This window comes from Scyliorhinus torazame, chromosome 18 (assembly GCF_047496885.1).
Source record: "Scyliorhinus torazame isolate Kashiwa2021f chromosome 18, sScyTor2.1, whole genome shotgun sequence".
In the NCBI taxonomy this organism is placed as follows: domain Eukaryota; kingdom Metazoa; phylum Chordata; class Chondrichthyes; order Carcharhiniformes; family Scyliorhinidae; genus Scyliorhinus; species Scyliorhinus torazame.
In genome coordinates, this window is record NC_092724.1 from 95664572 (window position 1) to 95682182 (window position 17611).

Sequence of the window (17611 nt, forward strand, 5' to 3'; positions counted from 1 at the left end):
ACTAGTTTAAACCCTCCCGTGTGACACTAGCAAACCTCGCGGCCAGTATATTTATGCCTCTCCGGTTTAGATGCAACCCGTCCTTATTGTTGTGAATATATGTAAAAAGCCTTGAATAAAATTATTTTCAAAAAAAAAAAAACTCCATACCCCTTTGAACAAGTTTTTGGCCATATGTCCTGGCGAGGCTGTGTCTAATTTTAACTTATAACTACCCTATGAAGCACCTTGAGATGTTTTAGTATGTTAAAGGCACAATATAAATATGTGTTGTTGTTCCTGAACACAAATAATATTATTTGTTGTGTGCTGTTAAATCATCTTTCAAAGCATTTATCCAAGGTCTTGGTTAGTGTTTCCTGCAATAAGCACTTGCAACTGTTAAAAACATTTATATACTTATGTGTTGGTTTCTTATAAGTTTTGCAATCACAGTTATGTTTTGGTGCTTTTAAACCCATTTTTTTTATTCCAGTGGATAGGTAAAGGGGTTGGCTAGATAGTTTCCTGCTGAATTAGCATTAAAAAAAAATTCCTATCTCCTGTTGTTGCACCACCGTTAGCCAGACAAAACTTGGCAAAGGCATTACCAATTTCTCCAAATGCTTCACATGAACAATTTAAGAAATCCTTTGTAAAAACTGGGGCCAAGCAAATTGTAAATGAAAAAATGGCAAAGTTCAAAAGAGCTGCCAGTCAAACGAACGTTGAAATTTGTTGAATGTTGTTTGTTTCTGAATCGATGGTCCTTCGCTTCAATGATTGTATCAAAATAAGATTGAACAATTATTTTTCTGGGAATCCAGCTGTTTTTAAACTCCTGATGTATTGTGACAAAATTAAGATAATTCACATGAAACTTTCCTAAAAATTTGGATTTTAAAAATATGAGGCAGACCTAGCTTGAGAGAGGTGGAGTGTATAATCGGGGAGGGGAGGTGCTGAGAGGCATATCAAAGGAATCATTGCTCGAGTACCTGCAGTTTCTTCTTCAGCTCTGCCTGAAGACAGATCCTTGACAATTATTCACTGAACCACAGCAAAGTGGTGTGATCATTTTTACAGTGAGTATGGAGAGGAGTCAGGTCCAGAGTCATATGGACATACGAACTAGGAACAGAAGTAGGCCACTCGGCCCCTCTAGCCTGCTCCGCCATTCAATAAGACCGTGCTGATCTAATTTTAACCTCAATTTCCTGCCTACCCCAGATAATATTTCACCCCATTTTGTATCAAGAATCCATCTATTTCTGCCTTAAAGATATTCAATCTGCCTCAACTACCTTTTGAGGAAGAGAATTTCTAAGTCTCATAACCCTCAGAGAATTATTTTCTCCTCATCTCTTTCTTAAATGGACAACCCCTTATTTTTAAACAGTGACCCCTGGTTCTAGATACTCCCACATGAGGAAACATCCTCCCCACATGCACCCTGTCAAGATCCCTCAGGATCTTGTGTGTTTCAATCAGATCACCTCTTACTCTTCTAAACTCCAGTGAGTACAAGCCAGTCCAACCTTTCCTTATAAAACAACCCACCCATTCCAAATATTAGTCCAGTAAACCTTCTCAGAACTGCTTCCGATGCATTTATATCCTTACTTAAGTAAGGAGATCAATACCATACACAGTACTCCAGGTGTGCTCTCAGCAATTCCCTACATAACTAAAGCATAACCGTCTACTTTTTTATTCAATTCTCTTTGCAATAAATGATAACATTCCATCAGCTTTGCGAATTATTTGTTGCGTCTGCATACTGACCTTTTACGATTCATGTACAAGGACATCCAGATCCCATTGCACCTCAGAGCTCTGCAAGCGCTCAACATTTAGATAATATGCTTCTTTTTTATTAATTCTGCCAAAATGGACAACCTCATATTTTCCCACATTATAATCCATGTTGAAAGTCTTTGGCCACACCTAACCTATCGATATCCTTTTGCAGTCTCATTTACTCTTCAGAACTTGCTTTCCCACCTATCTTTGTGTCATCAGCAAATTTAGCAACTATACCATCAGTCCCTTCATCCAAACCATTTAGATAAATTGTAAAGTGTTGAGGCCCCAACACTGATCCCTGTGCATCTTGCCAACCAGAAAATTACCCATTTACACCTGTTCCCTGTTTATTGTTAGCTCGCCAATCTTCTATCCATCCCAATATGTTACCCCCTATACCATGAGCTTTTATTTTCCTTAATAACCTTTGATCTGGTACCCTATCAAAACCTTCTGAAAATCTAAGTACAGTACAGCCACTGGTTCCCCTTTATGCATAGCACATGTTCATCCATCAAAGAACTCCAATAAATGACATGTTGACTCTGCCTGATTACCTAACATTTATCTGTGTCCTCTTATAACATCTTTAATAGTAGCTTGTCGCATTTTCTCTATGACAGGTTAAACTAACTGGCCTATAGTTTCCAGCTGTCTGTCTGTCTCTCTCTCCCTTTTCGAATAAACATTAGCTATTTTCCAATCTATTGGAACCTTCCCTGAATGTAGTTAATTTTGGAAAATCAAAACAAACACATCAACTATCACACTAGCCCTCCTTTTAAGATCAGAGGATGAGATTCATCAGGACCTGGGAACTTGTCAACCTACAATTGTTCCAACAATTTGTAATTTTCCTGAGTTCCTCCCTCCCTTCCAATTCCTGATTTACAGCCATTATGGGATGTTACTTGTGTGCTCTATAGTGAAGACCGATGCAAATCTGTTAATTCATCTGCCATCGTATTTTCCATTATTAACTCCCCAGACTCACTTTCTATAGGACCAACGCTCACTTGTTAACTCTTTTTAAAATATCCATAGAAATATTTACTATCTGTCGTGATATTTCCAGCTAGCTTTCTCTTGTACTCTAATTTTTCCCTCCTTGTTAGTTTTTCAGATATTCACTGCTTTTTAAAATATTCTGTCCAATCTTCAGAATATACCTACCAGTCTACATCAGCCAGAATGGGGATCAAGCCCTGTGCTGTTAGCATTAATCTGATCCACACACTAGCTGTCTAACCAATTGAGCTAACCAGCAACCTCTCCCACCCTACCCCTCACCTATAATCTATCTGCATGTGAAATCCAATTCCAAGCTTATTTTGAGACAACACTAACAAAAGTGGACAAACAGATAAAGGATGTATTGAATGCATTTTGATTGGAAAGCAATAATATTGTGTGTCGTGAGACATCTTGAGGATCTGAAATACAGATTGTTTCGATTTCTCATATTACAAAACTGGGTAGACAAATGAACATGTGAGATGTTTCACACTGAGTCAGTAAATGAAAATTCACACAATGAAGGAAATTAAATTACCCTCTTTAACTCTTTCTGTTGCCTCTTCAAAAAACTCCTGCAAGCTAGTTAAACATGATTTCCCTATTAGTAATCAATGCTGGCTCTTCCTAATCAACCCACAATTTCCCATGTGAATACTAATTCTATCCTGTGTAACTATTTCTAGAGGCTTCCCCACAACCAAAGTTAAACTGGCCGGTCTGTAATTGGTAAGTTTATCCTTAAAGTTTTTTGAACAAGAGCATAATGTTTGCAATTCTCCAGTCCTCTGGCTCCACCCGAGTCTAGAGAAGATTGAAAGATCCTGGCCAGTGTCCCTGCAATTTCCGCTCTCACTTCCTTCAATATCCTTGGAAGCATCTCATCCAGTTCCAGTGCCTTGTCAACTTTAAGAACTGACAGTTTATCCAACACTTCCTTCCCATCAATTTTGAATCCTTCTAGTGACAGAGTTTCCTCCTCTATCACCACAGACTACCTCCTTGCTAAAGATAGCGCAAAGTCATATCTTAATACCTCAACAATGCTTCCTGCCTCCAGGTGTAAATTCCCTATCAGGTCCCTAATTGGCCCTACTCCTCCTTTTACCACCGTTTACTATTTATGTGCCTTTCGAGGGGCGGGATTCTCCACTCCCGCGCCTAAGTGCCGACGGCGTGAAACGGCCCCAATCCCAATTCAGGGCCCGATAATGGGCTAGGATCGGGGCTGCGTCATCTACACGCGCCAGGCCTGGTCGCTGCGTAAAGGCGGCGCCGCATACATGACGCGGCCGGCGCCGCATAACTGGCGCCAACCCACAAGAAGATGGCGGACGGATCTTGCGGGACCGCGGAATGAAGGAGGTACTCCTTCAGAGAGGACGGCCCGATGATCGGTGGGCACTGATCGCGGGCCATCCCACATTTGAGGTACCCCCCGGTGCAGGACCCCCAGCGTTCCCGCGCTGTTCCCGACAGCAGCGACCAGGTGTGGACGGCGCCGGGGGGAACCCGCCGTTTTGGCCTGGCCGCTTGGCCCATTCGGGCCTGAGAATAGCGGCGGTGCCGGAGAATCGCCATTTTGGGTGTCTACGGCAATTCTCCGGCCTGTGGCCCGCGGAACTCGACGGGGCCGTTCCCGTCGCTTGGGAGAATTGCGGGAGGGCGTCGGACCGGTGTCCCGGGAAATTTTGGCGGCCCAGGCAATTCTCCCAACCGGCGAGGGAGTGGAGAATCTCGCCCGAGGACTTTGGGATTCCCCTTTATGTTGGCCGCCAGTCTTTTCTCATAATCCCTCTTCGCTTCTTTAATGTGCTTTTTCACCTTGCCTCTGAACCTTTTGTATTCACTTTGGCTCTCAATAGTATTTTCTTCCGGAAATCTGTCATAATCACACTTCCTCTTATCTTAGGTTCTATCTCCTATTTCATCTAGCAGGCTCTGGATTTGTTGGTCCTACCTTTGCCTTTTGAACGAATATACCTTGACTGTGCCCGAACCATTTCTTTTTTGAAGGTGGCCCATTGTTCAGCTAGTTTTCCCACCAACCTTTGGTTCCAGTCTACCTGGCCCTTCGTTCTTGCCCCATTTAAGTCGCAAGTCGCTGGCCCCCAGTTAATTATTCTTATTGTGAATTGCCTCTTGTCCTATTTCTATCATCACCCTAAACCTTACAATATGATGATCACTGTCTCCTAAATGTTCGCCACCTGACACTTGATCGACTTGGCCTGTTTCATTTCCAAGAAACAGGTCCAACAGTCCCTCCTTTCTTGTTGAACTGGACACATGCTGCTGAAGATGTTCCTGAGCACAATCTAGGAATGTTTTTCCCTCTGCGCTTTACACTACCACTGTTCCAGTCTACATTTGGGTAATTAAAATCCCCCATTATAACTACTCTTTAATATTTGCATCTCTCTGTAATTTCCCTCCAGATTTGTTCTTCTACATCCTTCTCACCAGTTGGCAGTCTATAGACTACACCAAGCAATGTAGTTGTATCTTTTTTTGTTCCTTGGCTCAAGCCAACTGGATTCTGTCCTTGAGCCCTCTGGGACATTCTCTTTCTCCAACACTGCAATTCTCTCCATAACCAAGACTGCCACCCCTCCTCCTTTCCTATCATTTCCTTATACACAGGAATATTTAACACCCAGACCTGCCCTTTCTTGAGCCAGGTTTCTGTTATCACCAAAACATCAGATTTCCTTAATCTTATGGAAACCTGCATTTTTAACTCCTTAATCTTATTCACTATACTCTATGCATTCATACATGCACAGTAACTCTAATTTAGACTTCATTATTTTCTACCAAGCCCCAACTCCTCCCATGCTCCAACTCCATTTATTAACTTGTTATTCTCTATACTAATGCTACCCGTTTCTTTTTATTAAAAAAAAATTGAGAATACCCAATTATTTTTTTCCAATTATGCAATTATGGGCAAATTTAGCGTGGCCAATCCACCTACCCTGCACATCTTTGGATTGTGGGGGGGGGGGGGAGAAACCCACACAGGGAGAATGTGCAAACTCAACACGAACAGTGACCTGGGGCTGGGATCAGGCCCGGGTCCTCAGCACCGTGAGGCAGCAGTGCTAACCACTGCGCTGCCTTAGTGCTACCTGTTTCTCCCAGTATTTTGTGCACCTTGGTATTTCTCTCTAACATGCTCTTGGTTCCCACACCCCTGCCAGGTTAGTTTAAAACCTTCCCAACAGCACCAGCAAAACTTCCCACAAGGAACTCACTCCCAGCTGTGTCCAGGTACAAACCATCAAGCTTGTACAGGTGTCAATCTCCCCCAGAGCCAGTTCCAGTGTCCAGGAATCTAAAGTCCTCCCTCCTGCATCATCTTTCCAGCCACTCAATCATCTGCCTTATCCTCCTATTTCTGCACTCGTTTGCACGCGCACTAGGAGTAATCTGAGATTATTACATTTGAGGTCCTGCTTGTTCATTTTCTACCTAGCTCCCTAAATTCGTATTGCAGGGCCACATCCCCTTTCCTACCAAGTCATTGGTCGTAATGTGGACCATGACCTCTGGCTGTTCACCCTCCCCCAGAGGAATGCCCCACAACCATTCTGTGACATCCTTCACCCTGGCACCAGGGAGTTAACATATCATTCTGGAGTTACATCCAGAGAAATGCTTGTTTGTTCTTCTAATGAATCTCCCTTCACTATTTCTCTTCCTTTCTTCTTCCTCCCCTCCTGCATGACCAAACTGCTTGTGGTGTGACATACCTGGCTCTGACTGCACTCCTCTGAGGAACCAATCCCCTCACCAGTTTCCAACACAGAAAACCAATTTGAGTGGGAACCCAGGGAGATTCCTGCATCACCTGCCTGGTTCTCAGATTACCTGGTGGTCACCTATTCCCTTTGAAAGAGATTTTGAAAGAGTTAACTTATTATTTTCAATGTTGAGAGGCACACGTCAAGGAAAAATATGTTGGGATTTATAACTAAAACAGTTAAGAACATCTAATATAAATTAAGCTGAGGCCTTCGAATGGAATGGTTTAATTAATTTGGAGTGCAAGCTACAACCCTGATCAGTGTGCTAGTAAAGGGGGAGACAAACATTGAAAAGCAGGCAGGGGAAACCACAAATAATCTCCAGGAAGAAGGAGGTGATTTTTGTGAAGGTTAAGGTTAATTATTTCAATTGAATGTTTAAATGTTGGGGAAGTGGGTAGCATCCCTACCTCTGGACCAGAAGCTATGGGTTCAAGTTCCAAGTTGGAACTTGATCGCCATGGAAGGTGTGTTCATAATGTAGTCAAACAGGTCAATTATCAGCCTATAAATCCTCCCAGTACACCTGATGACAGGCAGTAAAGAGTGGGCGTGTTTCCTGGTCAATGACACGAAGCATACTGATATTATCTGCGAGATATCCCAACTTGGAACACCGGTTTGTGGGGGTGTACTATTTTGTTTTGGTGTGAGGTGTCAAGTGAAACCCCAGTGAGAATCAACAGCCCAATCATCATGTAACAATTATTAAATATTATTTATTAAAGAGACAAATACACATGAACAGGACAATTCTATTCTCACACATTTAAGATGTATGAATTACTAAACACACAATTTATATAGAACATACCCCTTGTTCCAAGATATATCTACAACACCTGAACTCCATAAGTCTTCCCCTATTCTCCAAACAACATTCAAATTAAATAACCAGCTTATAGTTACCATACAATACAGGATGATATTCAAGTATAGAAAATGTCTTTTCCTGGTCCAGAGAAAATATTTAAAACTGCCGCTTTGAAGGTTTTCTGCACTGCCTTGGCTCTAAGACTTAGAGGCTTATTTCATGGAAACTTGACCTCTAGGTTGCTCGCTGGAAAGCTGAAAACTGGCCTGTCTATTTTCTGAGGCTAATGGGTGTTACTGCCTCTCTGGCTTCTGGTCATACGGCCCATTATACCTTTAATCCTCTTTGACTATGCCTTCTGTGTATTTGGCTCTGTCCCCATCACGTTCTTAAACTATACATTAACATGTGTATACTTCAGTGATCTTCTTAAATGTCTATAAGCTGTTTCTCCTCATAAGCTATTCACACCTGATTATTGTCAGGTGGTACATTGGGGAGACCATGCAGACACTGGGACAACGAATGAACTTACATCATGTGACAATCACCAGGCAGGAATGTTCCCTTCCAGTCGAGGAACACTTCAGCAGTCAAGGGCATTCAGCCTCTGATCTTCAGGTAAGCGTTTTCCAAGGCGGCCTTCAGGACGCACGACAACGCAGAATCGCTGAGCAGAAACTGATAGCCAAGTTCCGCACGCATGTGTACGGCCGCAACCGGGACCTTGGTTTCATGCTTCACTACATTCACCCCCCACCATCTGGCCTGCGCTTTTGAAATCCTACCAACTGTCCTGGCTTGAGACAATTCATACCTCTTTAACCTGTGATTGACACTCTTCAGTCGCACCGTCTGGACCTAATTACCTGCAAAGACTCGCATTCAAAGTATCATCTTGCATCATTGACTTTGTCTATATATGTATTTGTGGAAGCCACCTCTTCACTCACCTGATGAAGGAGCTGCACTCCGAAAGCTAGTGATTCCAAATAAACCTGTTGGACTTTAACCTGATGTTGTAAGACTTCTTACTGTGCCCACCCCCAGTCCATCTCCACATCATGATTATTATCTAAGTGGCCTTCTAATCTTGTTATTGGAAGAGATGCATATCAATGGGGCTTTTTGAGTACTGTCTACTGCTGTCTCTCGGCAGAGTTCTACCTGTTGCTGGACAACTCACATCCTATTCTATTTTGTTAAATTAATTTACTACTATTGCTCGACAGTCATGAGAGTCAACCATATTGGAGAAGGCAATGGCAAACCACAGCAATACTTTGCCAAGCGTAAGAACAAAGAACAAAGACAAATACAGCACAGGAACAGGCCCTTCGGCCCTCCAAGCTTGCGCCGACCATGCTGCCCATCTAAACTAAAAACTTCTCCACTTCCGGGGTCCGTATCCCTCTATTAGGGCAGCACGGTAGCATTGTGGATAGCACAATTGCTTCACAGCTCCAGGGTCCCAGGTTCGATTCTGGCTTAGGTCACTGTCTGTGCGGAGTCTGCACATCCTCCCCGTGTGTGTGTGTGGGTTTCCTCTGGGTGCTCCGGTTTCCTCCCACAGTCCAAAGATGTGCAGGTTAGGTGGATTGGCCATGATAAATTGCCCTAAATGTCCAAATTTGCCCTTAGTGTTGGGTGGGGTTACTGGGTTATGGAGATAGAGTGGAGGTGTTGACCTTGGGTAGGGTGCTCTTTCCAAGAGCCGGTGCAGACTCGATGGGCTGAATGGCCTCCTTCTGCACTGTAAATTCTATGATAAATTCTATGATATTCACATCCTATTCATGTATTTGACTATCCACTCCGTCTATGCCCCTCATAATTTTGCAGACCTCTATCAGATCGCCCCTCAACCTTCGTCGTTCCAGTGAGAACAAACCGAGTTTATTCAACCTCTCATCATAGCTAATGCCCTCCATGAAGGCAACATCCTGGTAAATCTCTTCTGCATCCTCTCTAAAGCCTCTCATCCTTCTGTTAGTGTGGCGACCAGAATTGAACACTATATGTAATCATGGACCAATCTAATGGGAGTCTATGGCTGCCTACGCATATGTATGGCATGACCCTGAAGGAGGAGGGGGATTGAATGTTACACATCAGGTGAACCTTCATAGAACTTAAAGATGAATCAGGCAGCCGGACCACAGCATATCATTTAACACTGGACAAAGCACATTTAGTCACTGGGTGATAAAATTTTTAATATCATCTACTGAGCAAGCTGGTAAAGTAAAAGGCAATCGTGTATTCAAAAATGCAGTTCATCAGAAAGCTGGAGGAGTCAGAGTCCGAGAAGGATTGAGCTCAATGGGTAAAATGGCCTATGAAAATGAAAAATGAAAATCGCTTATTGTCACAAGTAGGCTGCAATGAAGTTACTGTGAAAAGCCCCTAGTCACCACATTCCAGCACCTGTTCGGGGAGGCTAGTACGGGAATTGAACCATGCTGCTGGCCTGCCTGGGTCTGCTTTAAAAGCCAGCGATTTAGCCCAGTGTGCTAAACCAGCCCCTATTGTCATCTTGATCTTTCTCTTGTGCTTTTAAAAAATTGGTCATATCAACAAAATGCATATCTCCATTCACAGCCCAGCTTGCACTGTGGCGGGCTCCTTGCTTCCATTACAGCAGTTACCAAATGCAGGAAACAGCAATTCATTTCAAGTTACACAACCAGTTGGGCAATCCACTCCTACACAAGTCTCCCTGATAATCCTGTTTCTTTCACCAACATATTTCTTTTCATTGGCAATAGCCCTTAGGAATGTGACCTGAATGTTTAATTGATGCTCACAACGTTGTGTAACATGAGCCCTGCTTGGTAATATTAAACCCCACGCCCGTGGTTTGAAAACAAGTAATATGTTCAAAAGTAAATGACCACATAAAAAAAAAGGAGCACCGACCAGAAAAATCTAGTCAGATTATGGTATGCAACTTGGTTAAATCCTTTAATATTAATATTCAGCCGAAAAGAAGCAGACCCAAAGTTAATTCATATACCTGCATTTGTCAGCAACACATGGGGATATCCTTTATTGGAAAAAACCAAAAGAGGTAGACAAGGTTTCTAGAGACCTTAGCATCATCATAGCAATAGCTAACCAGTAAGTGCCGTATAGTTCATCTCCCTGATTTTTCAAACGCACCAGGGCTGCTTTTAATTACACACGCTTCAATTTTAGCCAAGTTTTTGTGCAAAATCCAATCAAATATCTGCTGAAATTCCTGACACAGCATTGTCAAAATTTTCAGGTGTTGAGCTACATCAGTCACACCTTTAAGTGGACTTCCTATCCCTTATGATCTGGGGGTGCATCCTTTGCTACCTTGTAGATAATGAAATGATAGTATAGCCTGGAACTATAAAATTGACACCTTCTGGATGTGTCAGCCACTTAAATATTGCTCATGCTGCCCTGAGTGCTTCCTTTTCACAGAAGACTCTGTGGAAATGAGATCCTCCCCTACAAACTGGTTTGTTTTGCGAAAAATAAGTTTTCATTGCAATTGTCTTCATTTGATGCTTGTATTATGACAAAAACACGAACACAGTCATATCTGATGTCCTATTTAGCATATATGCAAAAAATATGGTTCTCCATTTTGTGACTGGCAAGAATGCTGAACGCCTTGAATATGCTCAGCAAATCCAAACAAAAACTTGGAATGGCCCTTTTAAGTATGAGGACCTTAAATGCCTTAGGCTATTTCTGGTCCGATTAGTCAATTTTCCCCTTTCGTTCTTGCTAGGCTGTTGAGTTTTTGTGCCTATTATTAATTCATTTTTTTGACCTGAGCTCCCTTTCCGGCACCTTTGGGTTTGCTGAAGGGAATCCGCAGTGCTGTCGTATTTTGAAGAGGAGAATCTGCAAAGGAATGCCAGGGAGATTCAGTGCTCATAGATGCTCGGTGTCTTTCTGTAATTTGCTGCACTTTTGCATATGCAGACAGGTAGCATGATCTTGTTTTAGCACATAGAGCTGCTGGAGACTTCTAATTTCAACCATCTGCTGTTGAAACAATTATCCATACTTTTGTCATCTCCCCTCCAGACTTAACCATTCCAATACTCATATTTTCCACCATCAATAAATGTCATATCATCCAAAGCTTTGTTACCCCTATCTGACTCGCACCAAGTCCCGCTCAACCACGTTTGCCGGCTTACCAAAGGGCCCCTGACAATTTAAGTGCTTCAAATTTAACATTTTTTATTTTTGTGTTCAAATCACTCCTTCCGATCTATGTAACCTCCTGCAGCCCTACATCCCGCGCGAATGCTATGATCCTGAAATTCTGCCTCTTAAGAATCTCCTTCATTCACGATTCTGCCTTCAGCTCTGTAGGTCTTAATCTTTGGAATTCACTCCCTATACCTCCCACTTTTCTCCTTTGAAACGTTCTTTAAAACCAAATACCCTGACCAAACCTTCAGCACCTACCCTAATATCTCATATGTGGCTGTGTCAAATTTTGTCTGATAACACCCCCGTGAAGTCACTTGGGATTTTAAAAATGATTACAGTATAAGTTCTAGATTATTCATGCTATTTGAATGCCGAAATGTTATGTTGGGCTTTGTTTAGAGGCATTTCAATACAGCTCACAAGTTATATGGTACTGTTTAAAAGGTGTACCAGGGCAATCATCAGCTAGTAATACCAGCAACCATTTCTGCACACCCTGATGGACCCTACAGCCAATGGCTGTGAGGAGCTGCAATCTCAGGGTATGGGACAACAAGAAGCATATGGTGAGTGGTGTCATCCACTACAATTCCACCTGAAGCTATTGTACAGCAAAACACTGGCACAGGTAGGAAAGAATGGTCTTGATAGCTACACCTCCTTGCAAGTACCATATGCTGCAATGGCATGGAACCCTTCACAAATCATCACATTTTCGGCAAACAGGGTGCTGAGAGCTGGTCTACTTAGCTACATGTCTGCATTCAATGTCCCAGTCCCTTAAATTTTCACATGTCACTCCCACCTTTTGCTTCATGTTTCAGGATATCGTTCCACAAACTCAAACTGGTCAAACTAGAATTTCATGATGCTAGCCACATTGGGGATGTAATCGTTTATGTGGGTTTCCCCAGTTAAACAGGTCAGATCAAATATCGGGGTTGGGCCTGGGTCAATGATCAACTCTTCCTCCACCCTAAATGTAGCCAAAACATGAGGCAAATTCGACGAGGGTTCAGTTCAGCCTCACACTTTCATAGAATCCTGGCAGTGCAGGAGGCCATTCAGCCCATCAAATCTATACCTGCCCTCTGAAAAAGCACCCTACCTGGGCCCACTCCCCCGCACTATCTCTGTAACTTCACCTAACCGTTGGGACACTAAGGGGTAATTTTATCATGGCCAATCCACCCAACCTGGACTGTGGGAGGAAACCGGAATATCAGGAGAGAACTAACACAGTCAAAGGGAGAAAGTGCAAACTCCAGAGGCACCCAAAGCTGGAATTGAACCCGGGACCCTGGTGCCATGAGGCAGCAGTGCTACCCACTGTGCCACCCACACACATCCTTTCCACATGTGGCAAATGCATGGTTTCGCCCCGGTGTGAACACACTCGTGTATCAAAACATGGGGCAAATGAGGGAAACACTTTCCACACCCAAAGCAGTGTGAACTCGCTTGTGTGCACACAGGGCAAATGGCATCATAATAAATAGCCGTGATATTAATGCGTTCTCTTTACCATTTGCTTCATTGTATTTCTCTTTCCCTTTTCACAATGCCATCTAACATTCAATGGCACTATCATTGCTGAATCCCCTAATACCAACATCCTAGCGATTGCGATTAACCAGAAACAGAACTGGACCAGCCAAATAAATATTATGGCTACAGGAATAAGTTAGATGCTAGGAATTCTACAGTGGGTAACTCACCTCCTGACTCCCTAAAGCCTATCCATTCACACTCAAGAAGCTCAACAGTATCCAGGACATAACAGCCTTCTTGATTGGCACCCCATCCACCACCTACATCATCCATTTCCTCCATCACCGTCACACAGTGACAATTATGTGTACCATCTTTGAGGTGAGCTGCAGCACCTCACCAAATACTTTTTCAACAGCATCTTCCAAGTCTGTGACCTCTAACCACTGTTATGGGCCAGGGTTTAGAGAACCCCAAAGTGTATCATGGAGTTCACCTGACCCACAACTTTTAAAAGATTGTGGTATGGGGAGCACACGGCCCACTCTACAGGTGTGGTACAGCAGAAATGGAAAAGTATTTTTAAAAACAAAACAATGTTTATTCTATGAACTCAAGTTAACCTTTTTAAAACATAGTGAACATCTTAGCAACCATTACTTCAAATACAACCCCCAAAGACTACAACACAAAGACTACAACACTAAGTAAACCTTCAAGCTTTCCTTTTTAACATCCATACGACATAAAAACAAAACCTTTATCAGAAGCACATCAGGTTAAAGTCACTACTGAAAACATTTATAATTCTGAATTCACCAAATGATCAAGAGATAGTCTTTTGATGGCAGAGAGAACAGCAGTACACCTGCTTGGTCTGGCTTCAGCTCCAACACTGAAAACGAAACTAAAACACACCCTGCAGCCTGCTCAAATATGAAGTAAAAAGCTGACAGACAGCCCAGCTCCACCCACTCTCTGATATCACTGCAGTAGTAAACAGCCATTTCTTAAAGGTACTCTCACTGCAGATATTTATATACATGCCCATTTATAAACACCCATTTCTTAAAGGTACTCTCACATGACACCTAGAACAAGGCAACAGATGCATGGGAACACAACCACCTGCAAGCTCCCCTCCAACTCGCACACCATCCTGAGTAAGAACTATAACGCTATTCCTTCACTGTCGCTGGGTTAGATCCCTGGAATTCGTACCTGCACGTAGACTGCAGCGGTTCAAGAATGTGGCTTGCCACCACCTTTGCAATGACAATTAGGGGTGGGCAATAAATGGTGGTTTAGCCAGCGGTGTCCACATAGCAAGAATTGAGATTTGAAAGATTCTTGACTTCCTGTCATAGGAGAACAAAAAAAAAGGCAGCTATCTATACGAGATTTAAAAAAAAAAAATTCCAAGGGGCAATTTAGCATGGCCAATCCACCTACCCTGCACATCTTTGGGTTGTGGGGGTTAACAGTACCCACGGCGCAAGCAAAATAATTAAAATTATATAATCCCTATATTTTTAAATTGGTATATGCCCCACACATCCATAACCTGCTCTCCTTCCTGCCACCGGATTCACAATATCGACCTGAATAGGGGCATTACATGACAGCTCATCAGAAGAATAACTCTGCCCATTCATCACTCTTTTAGTGCTGCACTGGAATATCAACCAAGGACGTTGCTCAAGTCATGTAAGGGGTGCTTAAACCTTGGGTGCCGTGCAATTCCTCTACTGGTGGATTTTTATTTGCAAGTTTAGATTTACAACATCGGGTCTTTGATGAGACTGCTGTAAAACAAAGTTGCTACACTGCTGGTGATACCGAAAATGAGAAGATGTGATTAAAATAAAGGCTGGATGAATCCTGACATACCTTGAAGAGAATGTACCAGTTTGATACTTCAGGATCTGCTGGCCTACATCCCAGGTTTCGAAGAGACAGCTGCAGAGATAGGGGATACATTGGTCATGATTTTCCAAAATTCCCTAAACTGTCGACCTTAAGCTCTGGAATTTCTTCCCTAAGCTTCACTTGGATCTCATTCAGAAATGCTTCAGCAAATTGCAAGTAAGCAAATGTGACGCCGCTATTCAACAGGAGGGCAGCAAAACTGGGAACTACATGCTAATTAGACTGACATCCGTCATTAGAAAAATGCTGGAATCTATTATTAAAGAAGCCATAACATTGCACTCAGAAAATCATAGTGTGACCAGATAAATTCAACATGAGGAAGGGAAACTGGATTTGCCAAATTTATTAAGAGTGTTTTTGAGGATATAACTAGTAGATAATGGGGAACCGGTCAAAGTGGTATACTTGGATTTCTAAAAGGCATACGATAAGGTGTCACAGAAAAGGGTAATTTCATGGCAAGGACACACAAGGTTAGAGGTAATATGTGCGCATGGATAGGATGTTAACAAAGTAGAGTGGCAGTAAATGGGACACCTTCAATTTTGCACGCTCTGACGAGTGGGGTGCCAAAGATCAATACTGGGTCTCATCTATTTACACCCTCTGGGTACGATCTAATTGCCACGATGCGCCCGAAAATCAACTTGCCACGGTGCAGCGATCTCATGAGACGTGGCGATGTAAATCCCACCTATTGTGGGCGGCATCACTTTTTGGCAAATCTGCATATTAAAATGAGACATCTGGCTTTAATGTGCAGAGGTACCAGAGGCTTTGGGATTTAACCCCTTTGCCTCGGAAACTTGGGCAAACACCGTTTAGCACTGGTCCCCACAAATGGAGACCAGCACTTGTGTGGGGTTACCACCTGGGTGCCACTCAGGTGGCACTGCCAGCAGGCATGGGCACTGCCAGCGGGCCACTGCCAAGGTGACAAACTGGCATTTTTTGCACACACACGACTGGGCTGGGGGTGCCCTGCATGGGTGTTTTTTTTTGTGTGTGGGGGGCTGTGACGCCCTCCCCTAGTGCGTTTGGGCTGGGGGGGGGGGGGTTGTGGGTCGCTTCGGGGGCCTTGGCGATCAGGACACAACTTAAAAATGGTGCCCAAATCTCTCGCTACACTGGGGAGTTCTGGCGAGCAGAGTTCCTCAGTGCACAAAACGGGGTCGCGTTTTCCCTGCTGAGGCCCCTTAAACAATGCAAGTAAGTGTGCTCGCTATGGGACTTTTGTTCCCAATTAGTTGAATCACACCCTCTACTAATGACTTGGTGAAAAAGACAGAGTAATGCATCCAAGCTTGTGAGCAATACAAAACTAGGTGGGAATGCAACTTATGAGGTTGCAAAGAGATACAGACAGTTTAAGTGAATGGGCAAAGTAGCAGATGGAGAACAGTCTGGGTAAGTGGGAGGTCATTCACTTTTGTCATAATAGAAAAGCCGAATATTTTTAATAAGACGTGAAACTTGTAAATGTGATGTTCAGAGGGACTTGGGTGTTCACATACAAGGAATATAAAGTTAGCATGCCACCGCAACAAGCAGGCAAATGATATATTGGCCTTTATTGCAAGAGGACTGGAGTACAAGAATAAGTCCTACTACAATTCTACAGGACTTTGGTCAGACCACACCTGGACTACTATGTGCAGTTTCATATTTTAGGAAGGATATACTTGAATTGGAGGTAGTAAAGGGAAGATCCCCTAGATTACCCCCTGGGCTAAGGACTATCCTAGAGGCTGAGTAAATTGTGTCTAATTCTCTGTTGTTTAGATCTCACTGAATATTCTGAAGGAGGTGGACATGGTATACAGAGGTTGCTTCCCTGGGTGAGGACTCTTTAACACTGGAGCACTGTCCCAGAATAAGGTACTGATCATTTAGGACTGAGATAAAAGGGGTGCGAATCTTTGGAATTCCACACAGCGTTTTGAATGCACCATCATTGAATATATTTAAGGCTGAGTTAGATAGATAGTTGAGTTTAAAGGTGACAAAGGCATAGATGAGGATTGCAAGAATAGACAGAGGCGGCAGTAGGGGATCTAGAATCCACCCTCTTGTTGAACTTGCTACATATTGGCCAAAAACATTCTCTTGAATGCACCTCAAAAATTCTGTTCCCTCCATTTCTTTCACACTAAACTATTCTAGTTGCGATTGGGGGAGTAAATCCCCCATTGCTGTCCTGCTTGTGCACTTTTCAGCTATTTGCCTACATCTTTGCTCTTCTATCTCCGCCTTATTGTTTGGGAGGCATCTACATTCCCGTAAGAGCCTCCCTGAACAGGCGCCGGAATGTGGCGACTAGGGGCTTTTCACAGTATCTTCATTGAAGCCAACTTGTGACAATAAGCGATTTTCATTTCATATAGTACTTTTCCAGTACACGACTGCTCCTTTTTTGTTCTGAAGCTCTATCCATATGGCCTTAAGTGATCCAATATATCATCCCTCCACACAGCTGTAATTGCTTCTTTAACCAAAACTGGTACCCCCCCCGCCCCCTGACACTCCTCTGAATCTAGAATCACATTTTGGCCAGGCAGGGTAA